Here is an 18,867-nt window from a genome sequence, read left to right on the forward strand (position 1 = left end):
CCAACCTTTCTAATTTGCATTCATACATAATACTTCACTATAAATACTTTGACAAAGTTAGTAGACATTGATAACATCCCCAAACGCACTCAGCTTCGCTCGCGAAGCTGAGTGCGTTTGGTGATGGATATATTTACTGTAGAGTCCACACACGTTGGTGGCTAGGAGAGTTCACACACGCTGGCGGGAAAGTCGCCCTTTTTTTTTGGATGCTGACCATATACTTTATAATTTCGACCTGAAAATCACACAAAATTGGAAGGTGGATCAATAATCTACGGCATCAAATCAGAGTTACAACGGGACACTTTGCCGTAAAATGGCCATCTTCGGCTTTTTTCGGCCATTTTCCGCCATTCCGACACATACGCTAATATTTCAGCTTACAATTTTGTACCCGGGCACAAAATTAGGCGGCGGATCGGTCTACGGCACCAAATCAGAGTTTCAACCGGACGTTTCCGCGACGAATGGTCATTTTCGGCTGTTTTCGGGCATTTTGGGCCTTTCTGACTGCATACGGTCATGTTTTGCCTTGAATTTTCGTACCCGGGCACACAATTGGACGGCGGGTTGATCTGCGGCATCAATTCAGAGTTTCAACCAACATTTTTTGCGAAAACCGACAATTTTTCGCCATTTTGAATTCAGCAAAAGGGGAGTTTGGGGATGGTCGGTCCCCACAGCTAAAGCGCCCTTCAAAACTGACTGCCTAGGTCGGGATTCGAACTCAGGGCCGCGGGTTCGTACCAAGGCACGCTAACCACTAGACCATGTAGGCATAAAAAAATACAGGGGGTGAGAAATTTGCTATATGAGGACAGACTTAAGTATCTAATGCAGCCGATGTCAATAAGATGAGAAAACAGTTACAATAAGCAAATGAACTGAGGTTGCAGTGAGTAGCCTTTGTCGAAACTCATGTCATCGTTCCACAAGAAAGCGAAGTGCCATGATCCGGTCAGCCAGTCACAAAGTCTTCATCCTCATGAGATAAAATAATAACAGGCATGATAATGGGGGAAAATTAGTTACTTACACATCTAAAAACTATTGAAATGTGCTTCTCTGTTAAAAAAGAAAAGAGATTATAAAAGAATGATTAAATTTGGTTAAAGACATGCTTAAAAAAAATTCCATATTTTTCATAAAAACTATGAATGTCACAATAATTCACCTTTTCAAGAGGAGCAAAGTTTCTCCGTCCGACCAGTTTTACGCCCACCATGCCTTCGGGATCAGCAGGAACGTCTCCGAGCCGTTGGGCCGTTTGAGGTCGCCCACATTCCTGCAGTCCGATCATTCGCACCCCACCTTGGTCCATGGTCTTCACAAGATGTTGCGTCTGCTCGAAATTACATTATGTTAAAGAGAGAAAGAGAGAAATTTACAAAGATTTACAAAGAAAATCAGACCACACAGACCCCATGGTCCAGACTAGGTAGTCTGTCCTTAAATCTAAGTTATTCTACATTAATCAGATGGCTCCAAAACGTTGCATTTCTACTCTAGTTAATATTAAGTTCAATGAAGTATCGGTCGAGCTTGTTTTTAAAGGAGTCAATCGTGTTACACTGTACCACTGAAGGTGCTAGCTTATTCCATTCTCGCACTACAACGTTGGTGAAGAAAAATTTGGCGCAGTATGAATTTACTTGTCTACATCTGAGTTTTATGCCATTGTTCCTCATTCGCAAAGTGTCATCGATCATAAACAATTTTGTTCTGTCTACATTCATGAAACCATTAAGTATTTTAAACCATTCGATCAGTTTTCCTCGGAGGCGGCGTTTCTCAAGAGAGAACATGTTAAGGGTGGAAAGCCTCTCTTCGTAAGATTTGTTGCGCAAGGAAGGGATCATTTTTGTTGCCCGACGCTGAACACCTTCTAATTTAGCAATGTCCTTTGCATGGTGGGGAGACCAAAACTGTACCGCATATTCCAAGTGGGGTCTGACTAACTACTGTAGAGCGGAAGTATTACATCTTTATTCTTGAATAAAAAGTTTCTTTTAATGAAGCCCAACATTCTGTTCGCTTTATTTGCTGCATCGAAACATTGATGTGAGAATCTGAGGTTTGACGCGATTTTAACCCCCAGGTCCTTAACGCATTGAACGCTTGTGAGTTTAACACCGCCCATTTCGTAATCGAACTTCTTATTTCTTGTTCCAACTTGAAGGACCTGGCACGTGTCTACGTTAAAGGGCATCTTCCATCTATCCGACCAAGATGAAATTTTATGCAAATCCTTTTGGAGGCTTTGCCTGTCTTCGTCAGTGAAAACCGAGTTACCAATCTTTGTGTCGTCTGCAAATTTACTAATGCGATTATCGAGTCCAACATCCACATCGTTGATGTAAATAATGAAGAGTACTGGGCCAAGAACCGAGCCCTGAGGGACGCCACTAGTGACCGGCGCCCACTCTGTGTTAAATCCGTCAATCACCACTCTTTGTTGTCTGTTGCTCAACCAATTCGCGATCCATTGGTGTACTTGACCGTCAATACCCATTTGCTTTAATTAATAAAGTAATTTGTGATGTGTGACTTTATCAAACGCTTTCTGGAAATCAAGATAGCCTACGTCCAGTGATTTGGTTACGTCATAAACTGTGAAGAGGTCGTTATAAAAGGTCAATAGGTTTGATAGGCAGGATCTTTTGTTACGGAAGCCATGTTGTGAGTCCCCAATTAATGAGTGGCTTTCAAGGTGACTCACAATCTTGTCTCTAATTATGCTCTCAAGTAGCTTACCTACAACCGAAGTTAGACTAATGGGCCTGTAATTATCTGGTAATTTTTTGTCTCTTTTCTTAAAAATCGGTGTCACGTTAGCCTTTTTCCAATCCGAAGGGACGATTCCTTGTCGCAAGGACATATTGAATACGGTTGTAAGGGAGGAGAGTATTTCGCTCTTTGTTTCTTTGAGCAGTGTAGGATATACTTTGTCAGGTCCAGGACTTTTATTTGTTGTAAGTGAGTGGAGGGCTTTAAGGACTTCATCGGTTGTTATTTCAAAGTTAGGCAATGAATGCTCGGGATTTACATTAGTACTGGAGTTGGTGGTAGTGGTGGGAGGACTGTTAGTATTAAACACCGAGGAAAAGTAATTGTTTAATAGGTTTGCAACGTGTCGGCTGTCAGTCACTAGTGCACCATCGCTGTTTGTTAAGGGTCCAATTCCACTTCTGATCGCCTTTCTGTTGTTTATGTAACTGAAGAAGGATTTCGGATTATTTTTTACAGTTGGCCGCAATATTTTCTTCATATCTACGCTTTGCCTGACATACTAATTTTTTTACTCGTCGCCTGGCATCATGGTAAATTCTAATGTTTTCGGGCGTGCTTTGCTCTTTCTTTAGCCTGTAAAACAATTTTATCTCCTTGACTGAGTGTTTAATTTTGCTATTAAACCAAGGTGGGCTTTTATTAGTGTTCCTTCGCTTCTCACACAAAGGGACGAATGTGTTCTGCTGAGTGAGTGAATGATTTTTAAAGCTTAGCCAGGCGTCCTCTACATTACCGTCATCTGATAGTTGCATTTCTAATAGTTATAGTCAGATTTCTACGAAGTTAGCTCTTTTGAAATTAGGCACCTTTACTTTATTTTCAGTCACTGATGTTTGAGCTCTAATGTCGACGCGCACTAATTTATGATCGCAAGAACCGAGGTGTCCTCCTACCGTGACATTACTGACTAGGTTATCTTGGGTCGTTATAACAAGGTCTAGTATGTTATTTTGTCGAGTTGGTTTAGAAACCATTTGGCTTAGATAATTTTCTTCTAAAAATTCGATCATTCTATGTGACTCGCCTTCTGTACCTGACAGTGTCGCCCAGTCGATATGGGGGAGGTTAAAGTCTCCTAATATCAGTGAGTCGCTGTTATTAAGTGACTCGAGTGATTGCCCCGGAGGCCTGTAGGTGACAGATATATTTAAATTGACCTTTGCAATGCTTACTCGCACGCACAAATGTTCAACGTTACTGTCTCCTGGTGTTCTGTCAGTGGGTTGCAAATAGCTTTTGACAAAAAGAGCGACACCACCCCCTCTACGGTTTACACGATCTTTGTTGAAGAGTCTGTAGCCATCTATGTTGTATTCTGTACTTAAGTCAATATTTGTGGTGTCGATAAATGTTTCGGTTATAGCAATCACGTCAAAATTTTCTGTCAGAGCAAGACATCTCAGTTCATCAAACTTGTTTCTTAGGCTACGCGCATTGAAACTAAGGACTCTTAGGTTATCTTGAGGCTTGGTAACAGAGGTGGTGGTACTTGCGGGTTCAAGGTTACGAGTTTGTTGCGATACATGGCGTCCATTTACACGGGCGGGGTGGAGGGACGTGGCTGAGAGTCGTTTTTTGATCGGGTGTCACGTACTGCGTCGTTGAGGAGCCTTCCGAATCTGGCTGCCCCGATGGGGGACAGGTGTATTCCGTCCCTGTGGAAGAGTTTACTCTGGCCGTAGAAATTGTTCGAGGCGTTAAAGAACTCAACGTCAAGCTCTCTGCAAAGAGTCTGTTAGCGGGTGTTGAGGCTGAAGGCCTTGCTGAAGAAGTCGCTCTCATCCCACGTCCGTGGTAGAATTCCTGAAATAAAAATATTAGGGGATTTAGACTTATACTGCTGGATGAGCCTACGGTACTTGTCCAGCAGTTCTTCAGACCGGGTCGTGGTGACGTCGTTCGTACCTGTATGGAGAACAAAGAGTGTGTCATTAGAAGCCTCTTCGGAGACCTCGTCCAGGGCAGTCGTGATGTCGTCAACTCCAGCTCCGGGATAACAGTAGTCACGCCTACGACGAGGGACTCTTCCACAGAATTCAGCCACCTGATGGCGAATCATAGAGTCACCGACCAAGAAGGTGCTCTACTCCTTGTTCTCCTCCTCCAGTATGGCAAATCTGTTGTAGCAATGAGTAGGATAAATGACTCTAGTCTCTAGGGGCAGGTCAGGCTCCTCTCACGGGGGTGAAGCCTTCAGCGTCAGGTGCAGATCTATCGTTCCCCTGTGACGTGTCTTCATCGGTAGGTGGCTGGGCATGGAGAGTAAGTGCGACGGGTGATGAGGCGTCACTTGCAGCAGGGGCGACGATGTTGGTCTGGATAAACTCCTGCAAGGTTTCAACAGTATGTGTTAGTTCGGTGATCTCCTCGCCAGCTGTCAGCCTTTCATCCTGTTGAAGGAGTCTCGTTTCCATCTGCTGTGTCAACAGGCAGATCTTGCAGACGGTCAATCGTCCTGTGAAGAAACGGCCTGAGAAGCTTCCTGTGCAAGTCGAGCATTTCTTTAGCGCCATCTTGGTAAGGAGGAGAGAGCAAGTGAGTAGTGTTTATTTATCTTTTTTTTTCTTTTTCTTTTTTCGTAGGGCAGAGAGTCGCGCGCGTTATTAAGTGTGTGTGTGTGTGTGTGAGAGAGAGAGAGAGAGAGAGAGAGAGAGAGAGAGAGAGAGAGAGAGAGAGAGAGAGAGAGAGAGAGAGAGAGAGAGAGAGAGAGAGGATGATAGGAGGAAGAAGGCGTGGGAGGGAGGAGGAAGAATTTGAGGCGCGGGGGGGGGGGGGAGGGCTGGAAGGAGAAAGGAGGGAGGGAGAGGGAGAGAGGGAAGGATGGAAAGAAAAGAGTGGGGGAGGGGAAGTGGGTACGAGAGAGAGAGAGAGAGAGAGAGAGAGAGAGAGAGAGAGAGAGAGAGAGAGAGAGAGAGAGAGAGAGAGGGAACAAGGGAGGAGGGGCGAGGGCAGGGTAGGAGGAGCGAAACGCGAGGAACGAGAGACGCGGGTGAGGGGGTAATTAAGAGAATTAGTGTGTCTCAGGGGAATATTCATGTCAGGTCAAGGCAGGTCACTCCCCACACCTGTGAGGGAGTGGTGTTGGCGTAGTATAAGAACATAAGAACATAAGAACATTGGGAAACTGCAAGAGGCCGGGTGGCCTACACAGGGCAGCTCCAGAATCCCCCCCACTACTCACGGTGGGTGAGGTGTAGTTACAGGGGTTACAGGTTGAGGCTTGATCCTCGTTATACCGGCGGTACTAGGCACGCATCCAGTACCCCGTCACCTTACTGCACCCACACCTCACTGCCACCTGTCGTCCTCGTCCATGTAGCTATCCAGTCTACTCTTAAAACAAGCTATCGTCCCTGCACTAACTATGTGATTGCTGAGTCTATTCCATTCCCCCACCACCCTATTACTAAACCAATGCTTGCCTATATCTCTCCTAAATCTATACTTTTCTAATTTAAATCTATTACTGCGAGTTCTATCCTGTTGGCTAATTCTCAGTACTTTACTTATATCGCCTTTGTTGTAACCCTTGACCCATTTGAATACTTCTATCAGATCTCCCCGCACTCTTCGTCTCTCTAGTGAATGTAAGTTTAGATGTTTCAGCCTATTTTGATATGGGAGGTTCCTCAGCCCCTGAATCATCTTGGTCATCCTCCTCTGAACTGATGAAGCCAGAGTTGGGGAGAGAGTGTGTGTGTGGGGGGAATGAGGAACAAAGACAGAGAGACAGAGACAAGGAAAAACAGAGACACAGAGAAAGAGACAGAGACACACTTAGAGAGACAGCGAGACAGAAAGAGACAGACACACAGAGAGAGACACACACAGAGACATGCACAGAGACACAGAGAGAGACAGAGACACAGAGAGAGACAGAGACACAGAGAGAGACAGAGACACAGAGAGACAGAGACACAGAGAGAGAAAGACAGAGACACAGAGCGACAGAGATAGAGACAGAGACACGGAAAGACAGAGACACACACACAGAGAGAGAGAGAGAGAGAGAGAGAGAGAGAGAGAGAGAGAGAGAGAGAGAGAGAGAGAGAGAGAGAGAGAGAGAGAGAGAGAGAGAGAGAGAGAGAGAGAGAGAGAGAGAGAGAGAGAGAGAGAGAGAGAGAGAGAGAGAGAGAGAGAGAGAGAGAGAATTACATATAAAATCAGACCACACAGACCCCATGGTCCAGACTAGGTGGTCTGTCCTTAAACCTAAGTGATTTTACATTAATCAGATGGCTCCAAAACGTTGCTTTTCTACTCTAGTTAATATTAAGTTCAAGGAAGTGACGGTCGAGCTTGTTTTTAAAGGAGTCAATCGTGTTACACTGGACCATTGATGGTGGGAGCTTATTCCATTCTCGCACTACAACGTTGGTGAAGAAAAATTTGGTGCAGTCTGAATTTACTTGTCTACATTTGAGTTTTATGCCATTGTTCCTCGTTCGCAAAGTGTCATCGATCATAAACAATTTTGTTCTGTCTACATTCGTGAAACCATTAAGTATTTTAAAACATTCGATCAGTTTTCCTCGGAGGCGACGTTTCTCAAGAGAGAACATGTTAAGGGTGGAAAGCCTTTCTTCGTAGGATTTGTTGCGCAAGGAAAGGATCATTTTTGTTGCTCGACGCTGAACACCTTCTAGTTTAGCAATGTCCTTTGCATGGTGGGGAGACCAAAACTGTACCGCATATTCCAAGTGGGGTCTGACTAAACTATTGTAAAGCGGAAGTATTACATCTTTATTCTTGAATAAAAAGTTTCTTTTGATGAAGCCCAACATTCTGTTCGCTTTATTTGCTGCATCGATGCATTGATGTGTGAATTTGAGGTTTGACGCGATTTTGACCCCAGGTCCTTAACGCATTGAACGCTTGTGAGTTTAACGCCGCGCATTTCGTAATCGAACTTCTTATTTTTTGTTCCAACTTGAAGGACCTGGCACTTGTCTACGTTAAAGGGCATCTCCCATTTATCCGACCAAGCTGAAATTTTGTGCAAATCCTCTTGGATGCTTTGCCTGTCTTCGTCAGTGAGAACCGAGTTACCAATCTTTGTGTCGTCTGCAAATTTACTAATGCGATTATTGAGTCCAACATCCACATCGTTGATGTAAATAATGAAGAGCACTGGGCCAAGAACCGAGCCCTGAGGGACGCCACTAGTGACCGGCGCCCACTCTGAGTTAAATCCGTCAATCACAACTCTTTGTTGTCTGTTGCTCAACCAATTCGTGATCCATTGGTTTACTTGACCGTCAATGCCTATTTGCTTTAATTTATTAAGTAATTTATGATGTGGGACTTTATCAAACGCTTTCTGGAAATCAAGATTGACTACGTCCAATGATTTGGTTATGTCATAAACTGAGAAGAGATCGTTATAAAAGATCAGTAGGTTTGACAGGCAGGATCTTTTGTTACGGAAGCCATGTTATGAATCCCCAATTAATGAGCGGCTTTCGAAGTAACTCACAATTTTGTCTCTAATTATGATCTCGTGTAGCTTATCTACAATTGAAGTTAGACTATTGGGTCGGTAGTTACCTGGTATTTTTTTGTCTCCTTTCTTAAAAATCGGTGCCACGTTAGCCTTTTTCCAATCCGAAGGGACGATGTCTTGTCGCAAGGACATATTGAATACGGTAGTGAGGGAGGAGAGTATTTCGCTCTTTGTTTCTTTAAGCAGTATAGGATATACTTTGTCGGGTTCGGGACTTTTATTTGTTTTAAGTGAATGGAGAGCTTTAAGGACTTCATCGGTTAGAGAGAGAGAGAGAGAGAGAGAGAGAGAGAGAGAGAGAGAGAGAGAGAGATGTATTGCCAAGAGGGTTAGGTTAGGTTTAGAACGGAATGTACGTACGATGACCACCAGGTAGATGCTAAGTATACGTATGTAAGTATGAGAGGTGGGCAAGTACGGTACTTAGTGTGGTAGTGCGGTAGTGTGGTAGTATCGCATCACAAAAAAAGTACCGCACTACCGCAAATTTTCTGAAAAAAACGCACTACCGCGGACCGCACTAAAAAATCCTGTGGTACTTTTTTTTGTGGTACTTTGAAAACTATCGAAGAAGACATTTGCAGCGCGGCATGCTCACAGAAATGTTTTTTTTTTTTTTTACGGTGAATCGGACTCAATCAGTCAATCGGTATCAGTCATCAGAATCAGTGATTCATTCATTCTGACTTTTCAGTTATTGTTCAAAATTAAATACTAAATAGACAGACTAAACTACTACACTGTGAGTCTTCTTTAACCCGCGCGGTGCCGGCCATTTCAACCCCGGACCCGTCCGTGGTGCCGGCCGATTTTTTTTTTTTTTTTTTTATGAGCTTAAAAAATCATATACATATATATATATATATATATATATATATATATATATATATATATATATATATATATATATATATATATATATATATATATATATATATATATATATATATATATATATATATATATATATATATATATATATATATATATATATATATATATATATATATATATATATATAAGCAATTGTAAGATAATGGAAAAACATGCAAAAAGTGGTTTAGCAAAGTGATTTTTTTAAAACCCACCTTATATGTTGATGTTGCCTCTCGTTGGTGCATATTAAATGACGGCACTCTCACTTGGTTTTACATAGTTTTTATTAGTTACTGAATCATCATCAGACGTTGAAGTCAAGAAGGACATTTCTGTCCTATACACCAACGCGCGGAGCTTAATACCCAAACGGGATGAGTTAATTGCCTATGTTGACGTAGAAAGACCGGACGTGATTGCCATCACCGAAACGTGGGCCACCTCTGACCACCTAAAGACCGAATTCTCAATTCCGGGATACGAGAGCTTCTACAAAATCAGACTCCACAAGAAAGGAGGAGGTGTTATATGTTACGTCAAGAACAAATACCCGGCCGTGAAACTATCCAAAGAGGACTGAGAGAAATATGACACTGTATATGTTGAACTAGAAACTAGCAAGCACAACAAAATAACGATTGGAACCGTTTACAGACCTCCAAAGCAACAAGCAGCGGACGACGAAGCGCTATACGAGGAAATTCACACCATAACACAAAACAAACAGTCAGTCATTATCGGGGACTTTAACTGTTCCAACATTGACTGGACCACGATGATTGGAGATCGGGAGGGTAACAGATTGCTCGAAATGTTAGAGGACACTTTTCTAACTCAGATTGTTACTCAACAGACAAGGGAAAATAACTTACTAGACCTAGTACTCGTGAGTGATTCAGATCTCGCACGTGAATGTTAGGTCGGCGAAAAACTATGTGGTTGCGACCATCACCTAATTCGCCTAAAGATCAGAACAGACCATGAACTCACCGAAAACACGTCCAGGATTCCAGGCTATAAAAGAGCCAATTTTAATCTCGCTCGTGAGCTGCTAACCCAGACAACTTGGGAACCCATGAACCTCACTTCTGTGGACGGCGCGTGGAACGGTTTCAAGAACAAACTCCAAGCGGTAGAGAGAACAACTGTTCCCATGAAGACTAGGAGAACTAATAATGCAACAAGCCCACCATGGATGACTACCCAAGTTCGACAGGCGATTAATTTAAAGAAGAGAAAATACAACTTGCTAAAGGAAAACAGCACTGACGAGGCTCGCGAACAGTACCATCAAAGCCTCAGAGCTTGCAGAACTCATTCGCCAGCGTAAACGCGACTATGAAAAGCAGATTGCGCGCGAAGCCAAGTCCAACCCGAAAAAGTTCTTCACGTATATAAGAACCAAAAAGAAGACAAAAAGCAATATCGGTCCCCTAAAAGATGAAAGTGACGTACTAACACAGGACAGCAGACAAATGGTCGAAATCCTAAACAGAAACTTCGCGTCTGTGTTCACGGTCGAGAACACCCAGTCCGTACCCGAGAGCCCTACCCCACCGATGGGAATTACTCTCCTAGAAATTGGCACAATCGACGAACGGGATGTGAAAAACTACCTAGACAAACTCGAGACAAACAAGTCCACCGGACCCGACGACTTGTCACCCAGGCTGCTCAAGGAACTCAAGCAGCAAATCCTCAAGCCACTCACCGCCATCTACAATCTGTCCCTACAACAAAACAAAGTCCCGAAAGACCGGAAACAAGCGAACGTAACACCGATCTACTAAAAGGGAGACAAAAGCGTGGCCCTAAACTACAGACCAATCAGCTTGACCTCAGTGGCGGGAAAAATCCTCGAGAAGATCATCAGAGACAAACTCGTTAGGTTCCTTGAAGACAACAACATCATTTCCGATGCTCAGCACGGTTTCAGGAATAAGCGCCCATGCTTAACCAATTTACTGGACTTCTTCCAAGGTATCTATGACAACTGGGATAATCATATCCCCAGTGATGTTATATATCTAGACTTTCAAAAAGCCTTTGACAAAGTGCCACACGAAAGACTCCTCAAGAAACTCAAGTCGGCGGGGTTAGGCGACAATCTGACAGCGTGGATCAAAGACTGGCTCACTGGAAGAATTATGAGTTGTACTCAACGGACAGGCCTCCGAGTGGCTCCCGGTTACAAGTGGAGTGCCACAGGGGTCAGTGCTGGGACCCATACTATTCATCATATATATCAACGACCTAGAACTAGAATTAAGATCCAATCTTTCAAAATTTGCCGACGACACAAAGGTGGGTGGGAAGGCCCTCACGACGGCAGACTGCGAAATTATCCAGAGAGACCTGGACCTGATCACTCGGTGGTCGGAAAAATGGCAGATGTCCTTCAACACTACCAAATGTAAAGTAATGCATATCGGATCCAGAAACAGCAATCACACATACCACATGGGTGGCGAACCACTACATGTTGTGCAAGAGGAAAGAGACCTCGGGGTTACCATCAGCAGTGACTTGAAACAAACAAAACACTGCAAGTCCGCCTGTAAGAAAGCCAATACAATGTTTGGGTTCATATCGAGGAACTTCGAATACAAGATGCCGAGAGTTATGTTATCCTTGTATAATTCGCTGGTAAGGCCCCACCTGGAATACGCCGTGCAATTCTGGTCTCCAAATTACAGGAAAGACATTGAATTACTTGAGAGAGTACAGCGCCGCGCCGCGAAGATGATACCGTCACTGAGGACGAAGCCCTATGAAGAGCGACTCGAGCGACTCAACCTCTTCACGTTGGAAAAGAGACAACTGCGGGGAGACATGATACAAGTCTTTAAGTACCTGAACAAGCTCAGCAACGTTGATCACTCCATGCTCTTCACGCTGCAAACTAACCTGAGAACAAGAAACAACGGAAAAACAATTCAAGCAAAGCAATGCAACACTGACATCGGCAGGAGTTATTTCTCGAATAGAGTGGTTCGCCACTGGAACAGCCTCCCTGCAGAAATGGTTAGCGCAGAGAGCATCAACTCATTCAAGAAACGCATTGATCGCCACTTTGCTGCATCAGGAGTGAACTGAACGTACCCAAGAGTAGGTGCGCAAGTGCTTTAATCCTTCCCTGCAAACCACTCCTATGGCAAACGGATTGATTAAATCACTGAAAGCAGGCAGCTTAGTAATGAGTCAACAGGCTTTCTGCTGCCTGCTAGTCCATGTTTCCATGTCTAATAAGTTGATAACATATCCTCAATAGCAAACGCGAATAACTCATGTAAATATGTTCGCCACTCAACCCAAGGCGGCGCACCATGACTGCCTCTGACGATGACTGAACAAGCACTAACATGATCGCTGCTCATGTCCCGTACAAAGTTTTCTTTGATGCTTAACATACTATATCTGTTTTTTAACTTCATTGTAACTTCTCTCTCTCTCTCTCTCTCTCTCTCTCTCTCTCATTCACACCCGACCTCTGCTGAGAGAAGGATGTGACCTCACCCCGCTGCGCCCCACAACCTCGCTTGCCCTGTGTTTTCGTCGTGCTCTTGGGATTGCGTTTGCTTTCACGTGCGTTTGTGTGTTCTCGCTTGTGGACCTTGTGTGTTGCCTGTGATTTCCCGACACGTGTTTGGTGTGTGTTCGCTTGTGGTTTCTGCCTGTGGTTGCCTCTGTGATTTGTGTTTCCGGTGTTTTTGCGAGCGATCTGGCTGTTTCCGGGTGTTCTGCGTGGGTTTCAGAGTGATTCAAGTGTGTTGTGTTTCCGGTGTTTTTGCGTGTGATTTGGCTGCTTCTAAGTGTACTGCGTGGGTTTCAGAGTGTTTTGAGTGTGCTGTTTTGTTTCCGGTGTTTTTGCGTGTGATTTGGCTGTTTTCGAGTGTTCTGCGTTTCGAGTGTGTTGTGTTTCCAGTGCTTTTGCGTGTGATTTGGCTGTTTATAGTGCTCTGCGTGGGTTTCAGAGTGTTTTGAGTGTGCTGTTGTATTTCCGGTGTTTTTGCGAGTGACTTGAGGGTGTTTAGTAGTGCTTGTGCTTGGGTTTCTGAGTGTTTTGTGTGTTCCGAGTGTGACTTTGTGTTCCCGAGTGTCTCACGCGTGATTTGGGTGTGTCGACAACCCACCCTTTGAATTCCCTGAGGATTCAATCTGCTCCTCCTCACTACACCCTCTTTAAATCCCCTAGAGGATTAACACTTCCTACACCCCTTTCCCTCACCTCACCCAAGCCCCCCCACCCTCGCTCACCTCACATCCCTTTTGCTCCTCCTCATCCCCTAGAGGATTAGCCCTTCCTACTCCTCCCTCACCTCCACATATTTCTAAGACCTCCCCCCCTCACTCACCTTACCTCACATCCTATTTACCCATCCCTTCACCCACCTTACCTCGCCTCTTTCTTGACCCTTCTTGTTCTCACACACCTCACTCACCTCGCATCCCTTCCTACTCCTCCTCTCTCCCACTTATATTACCTCCTTTCCCAAACTCCCTCTCACTCACCTCACCTATTTCCTAACCCTCCTTGATCTCACACACCTCACTCACCGCCTCCCTTTCCCCCTCTTTACTCACCTCACATCCCTTCCTACTCCTCCTCTTTCTCACTTTTCCTCCATTACTAAACTACCTCTCACACACCTCACCCCCTTTCCTGATCCCCTTCACTCTGTGTTTTTATCTCTTTCATTTCATCTAAGATGACGCCTAAGAAGTGCAGTACTTGTAACGGTAGCTTCTCAGCTCACTTTTTTACAGGGCGTTTTGCTGCCTGTCGACTGTGTCTCTCCAGGCAGCATCTCGAGACAAGACTGCAGGAGCAGGAAGAGAAGGTGGAAGAAGGCCAGAATAAAATAATAGAGCTTTCTCTCACCAGGCAGCATCTCGAGACAAGACTGCAGGAGCAAGAAGAGAAGATGGAAGCAGGTCAGAATAAAATAATAGAGCTTTCTCGCACTGTTGCCTCCTTGCAGGAATTCATCCAGGCTAACGTTGCTGTGGTGCCAAACCCTTCTCCAACCGCCCCCTTGCCCTCAGCGGTACCGTCGACACCAGCGGACAACACCACGCAACGGGAGGATGCTAGTGGCACCGCCCATGATGGCTTCACCGTCGTGAATGGAGGAGCCAAACCAGCCAGACAAGCGATTTATCCTGTTCATTGCTTCAACAGGTTTGCCATTCTGGAGGAGGAGGACGAGCAGGAGAGCTCCTTCCTGGTGGGTGACTCCATGATTCGCCAGCAGGTCGTTGAGTTCTGCGGCAGAGTTCCTCGTCGAAGACGGAACTATTGCTATCCTGGTGCTGGGATCGACGATATAACTGCTGCTCTTGAGGAGATCTCCCCCCAGACTACTAATGATTCACTGTTTGTTATTCACACAGGTACGAACGACGTCACCACGACCCGGTCTGAGGAACTCCTGGAGAAGTACCGTAGGCTCATCCAGCAGTATAAGTCTAAATCCCCTAACATTTTGATTTCAGGAGTTCTACCACGGACTTGGGCGGAGAGCGACTTTTTCAGTAAGGCCTTCAGCCTAAACAACCGCTTACAGACTCTTTGTAGGGAGCTTGACGTGGAGTTCTTGAACGCATGGGACAGTTTCTATGGACAAAGTGAGCTCTTCCACAGGGACGGATTGCACCTTTCTCCCATCGGGGCAGCCAGACTCGGAAGGCTCCTCAACGACGCAGTACGTGTCATCCGAGCAAAAAACGAGTCACGGCCACGTCCCTCCACCCCGCCCGTGTAAATAGACGCCGTGCATCGCAACAAACCCGTAACCGTGATCCCGCAAGTACCACCACCTCTATTACCAAGCCTCTAGATAACTTAAAAATCCTTAGTTTCAATGCGCGTAGCCTAAGAAACAAATTTGATGAACTGAGATGTCTTGCTCTAACAGAAAATTTTGACATAATTGCTATAACCGAAACATTTATCGACACCACAAATATTGATTTAAGTTCCGAATACAACATAGATGGCTACAGACTCTTCAACAAAGATCGTGTAAACCGTAGAGGTGGTGGCGTCGCCCTTTATGTCAAAAGCTATTTGCAACCCACTGACAAAACACCGGGAAACAGTAACGTTGAACATTTGTGCGTGCGAGTAAACATTGCAAAAGTCAATTTGAATATATCTGTCACCTACAGACCTCCCGGGCAATCACTCGATGACGACCTTGAAATGTACAGCGTCTTAAGGCAGTCACTTAATAACAACGACTCACTGATATTAGGAGACTTCAACCTCCCATATCGACTGGGCGACACTGTCAGGTACAGAAGGCGAGTCACATAGAATGATCGAATTTCTAGAAGAAAATTATCTAAGCCAAATGGTTTCTGAGCCAACTCGACAAAATAATATACTCGACCTTGTTATAACGACCCAAGATAACCTAGTCAGTAGTGTCACGGTAGGTGAACACCTCGGTTCTTGCGATCATAAATTAGTGCGCGTCGACATTAGAGCTCAATCATCAGTGACTGAAAATAAAGTAAAGGTGCCCAATTTCAAAAGAGCTAACTTCGTAGAAATCCGACAAAAACTAACAGAAATACAACTATCAGATGACGGCAACGTAGATGAAGCCTGGCTAAGCTTTAAAAATCACTTACTCAGCAGAACACATTCGTCCCATTGTGCGAGAAGCGAATTAACACTAATAAAAGCCCACCGTGGTTTAATAGCGAAATTAAACAATCAGTCAATGAAAGAAAATTGTTTTACAGGTTAAAGAAAGAACAAAGCACGCCCGAAAACATTAGACTTTATAATGATGCCAGGCGACGAGTAAAAAAATTAGTAGGTCAGGCAAAGCGTAGATATGAAGAAAATATTGCAGCCAACTGTAAAAATAATCCGAAATCTTTCTTCAGTTACATAAACAACAGAAAGGCGATCAAAAGTGGTATTGGACCTTTAACAAACAGCGACGGTGCACTAGTGACTGACAGCCAACACATTGCAAACCTCTTAAACAATTACTTTTCCTCGGTGTTTAATACTAACAGTCTTCCTCTCGCTACCACCAACACCAGTACTATTGTAAATCTCGAGCATGCATTGCCTAATTTTGAAATAACAACCGATGAAGTCCTTAAAGCTCTCCATTCACTTAAAACAAATAAAAGTCCCGGACCCGACAAAGTATATCCTATACTGCTTAAGAAACAAAGAGCGAAATACTCTCCTCCCTCACTATCGTATTCAATATATCCTTGCGACAAGGCATCGTCCCTTCGGATTGGAAAAAGGCTAACGTGACACTGATTTTTAAGAAAGGAGACAAAAAAATACCAGATAACTACCGACCCATTAGTCTAACTTCAATTGTAGGTAAGCTACTCGAGAGCATAATTAGAGACAAAATTGTGAGTTACCTCAAAAGCCACTCATTAATTGAAGATTCACAACATGGCTTCCGTAACAAAAGATCCTGCCTGTCAAACCTACTGACCTTTTATAACGATCTCTTCTCAATTTATGACGTAACCAAATCAGTGGACGTAGTCTATCTTGATTTCCAGAAAGCGTTTGATAAAATCCCACATCATAAATTACTTAATAAATTAAAGCAAATAGGCATTGACGGTCAAGTAAACCAATGGATCGCGAATTGGTTGAGCAACAGACAACAAAGAGTTGTGATTGACGGATTTAACTCAGAGTGGGCGCCGGTCACTAGTGGCGTCCCTCAGGGCTCGGTTCTTGGCCCAGTGCTCTTCATTATTTACATCAACGATGTGGATGTTTGGACTCAATAATCGCATTAGTAAATTTGCAGACGACACAAAGATTGGTAACTCGGTTCTCACTGACGAAGACAGGCAAAGCATCCAAGAGGATTTGCACAAAATTTCAGCTTGGTCGGATAAATGGGAGATGCCCTTTAACGTAGACAAGTGCCAGGTCCTTCAAGTTTGAACAAAAAATAAGAAGTTCGATTACGAAATACTCGGCGTTAAACTCACAAGCGTTCAATGCGTTAAGGACCTGGGGATTAAAATCGCGTCAAACCTCAACTTCTCACATCAATGCATCGATGCAGCAAATAAAGCGAACAGAATGTTGGGCTTCATTAAAAGAAACTTTTTTATTCAAGAATAAAGATGTAATACTTCCGCTCTACAATAGCTTAGTCAGACCCCACTTGGAATATGCGGTACAGTTTTGGTCTCCCCACCATGCAAAGGACATTGCTAAACTAGAAGGTGTTCAGCGTCGAGCAACAAAAATGATCCCTTCCTTGCGCAACAAATCCTACGAAGAAAGGCTTTCCACCCTTAACATGTTCTCTCTTGAGAAACGCCGCCTCCGAGGAAAACTGATCGAATGTTTTAAAATACTTAATGGTTTCACGAATGTAGACAGAACAAAATTGTTTATAATCGATGACACTTTGCGCACGAGGAACAATGGCACAAAACTCAAATGTAGACAAGTAAATTCAGACTGCACCAAATTTTTCTTCACCAACGTTGTAGTGCGAGAATGGAATAAGCTCCCACCATCAGTGGTCCAGTGTAACACGATTGACTCCTCTAAAAACAAGCTCGACCGTCACTTCCTTCAACTTAATATTAACTAGAGTAGAAAAGCAACGTTTTGGAGCCATCTGATTAATGTAAAATCACTTAGGTTTAAGGACAGACCACCTAGTCTGGACCATGGGGTCTGTGTGGTCTGATTTTCTATGTAAATCTATGTAAATCTCTCTCTCTCTCTCTCTGTTTTGTCTTAATATGTTTGACAGTTTGAATGATGTTTTACACTGTTCCCGTCATGACTTTCCTATATTAATAATCTTTCGTTTTCGCTCAAACGCCCATATCCTCCCTACCTTTTCTCCCTGGCTACTGCAGCTGTTATTCAAGATCGCACCACCCTTCCTTCCTTCCTTCCCTCCACCCCCCCCCCTTCCTCCTCTCTTACATGACGCTGATCTCTCATCTTCCCCCTCCCCTGTCTCCTCCCTCCTCCTTCGGAAAGTTGCAGTATCGACCACAAAAGAAAAAAAATATATGTCCCACACAAATATCTTTCCCTCCCCGTCCTTTTCTGCCCCAACCCCTCCTCCCCATTCCCTTCCCTCCCCCTCCTTCCCTTCCCGCTCTCCTGTCCCCCCCTTCCTCTTCCCTTATCTCCCTCTTTCCCTCCCCCAGTCCCTTATTTTTTTGTGTGTCACAAGTTATTAGTTAGTTAATTTCCAGAGAACATGTGCCATACATCGGCGGCTTGTGTTCCTGCGTGGAAACATGAAGCTTCTCGATACAAGGAGTATGCCATGGACTGGCAGGAGGGGGTCAAGAAGGAGGAAGAGGAGTGCTGAGGTCTGAGGAAACTGGAGAATATTTTTCTATTGTATATAAAATATGATAAATATTAAATGAATTGATTCCAAAACTGCATTTGTAGCTGTTTGAGTTATTATTGCTTTTATTTTGGGAAAATCTATTGTAAATTTGGGCATCTGTACTATTCTAAGCATGTTTCCTTTGTTTGGATAGCCAGGATAGGCACTAAGGTATTTTTATTTTGACTACCGCTACCACAGTACCGTACACCGCGTACCGCACTGGGAAAAAAAAAATGGGACCACACAAATGCAACCGCACTACTTCGGAAAAAAGTACCGCACTACCGCAACCGTACTACATTTTTTTTAGTACCG

General features: G+C 44.1%; 1 long non-coding RNA gene across 1 annotated transcript in view; it reads right to left on the reverse strand.

Moving 5' to 3' along the window:
• LOC126998935 (uncharacterized) overlaps nucleotides 1–18,867 on the reverse strand; it is a 58,114-nt gene that overhangs the window by 37,191 nt on the left and 2,056 nt on the right. The window contains exon 2 of the long non-coding RNA XR_007753073.1: nucleotides 1,178–1,345. This is a non-coding gene — a long non-coding RNA (uncharacterized LOC126998935). The remainder of the gene's footprint in view (nucleotides 1–1,177; nucleotides 1,346–18,867) is intronic.

Source organism: Eriocheir sinensis, chromosome 2 (genome assembly GCF_024679095.1).
Source record: "Eriocheir sinensis breed Jianghai 21 chromosome 2, ASM2467909v1, whole genome shotgun sequence".
NCBI lineage: Eukaryota > Metazoa > Arthropoda > Malacostraca > Decapoda > Varunidae > Eriocheir > Eriocheir sinensis.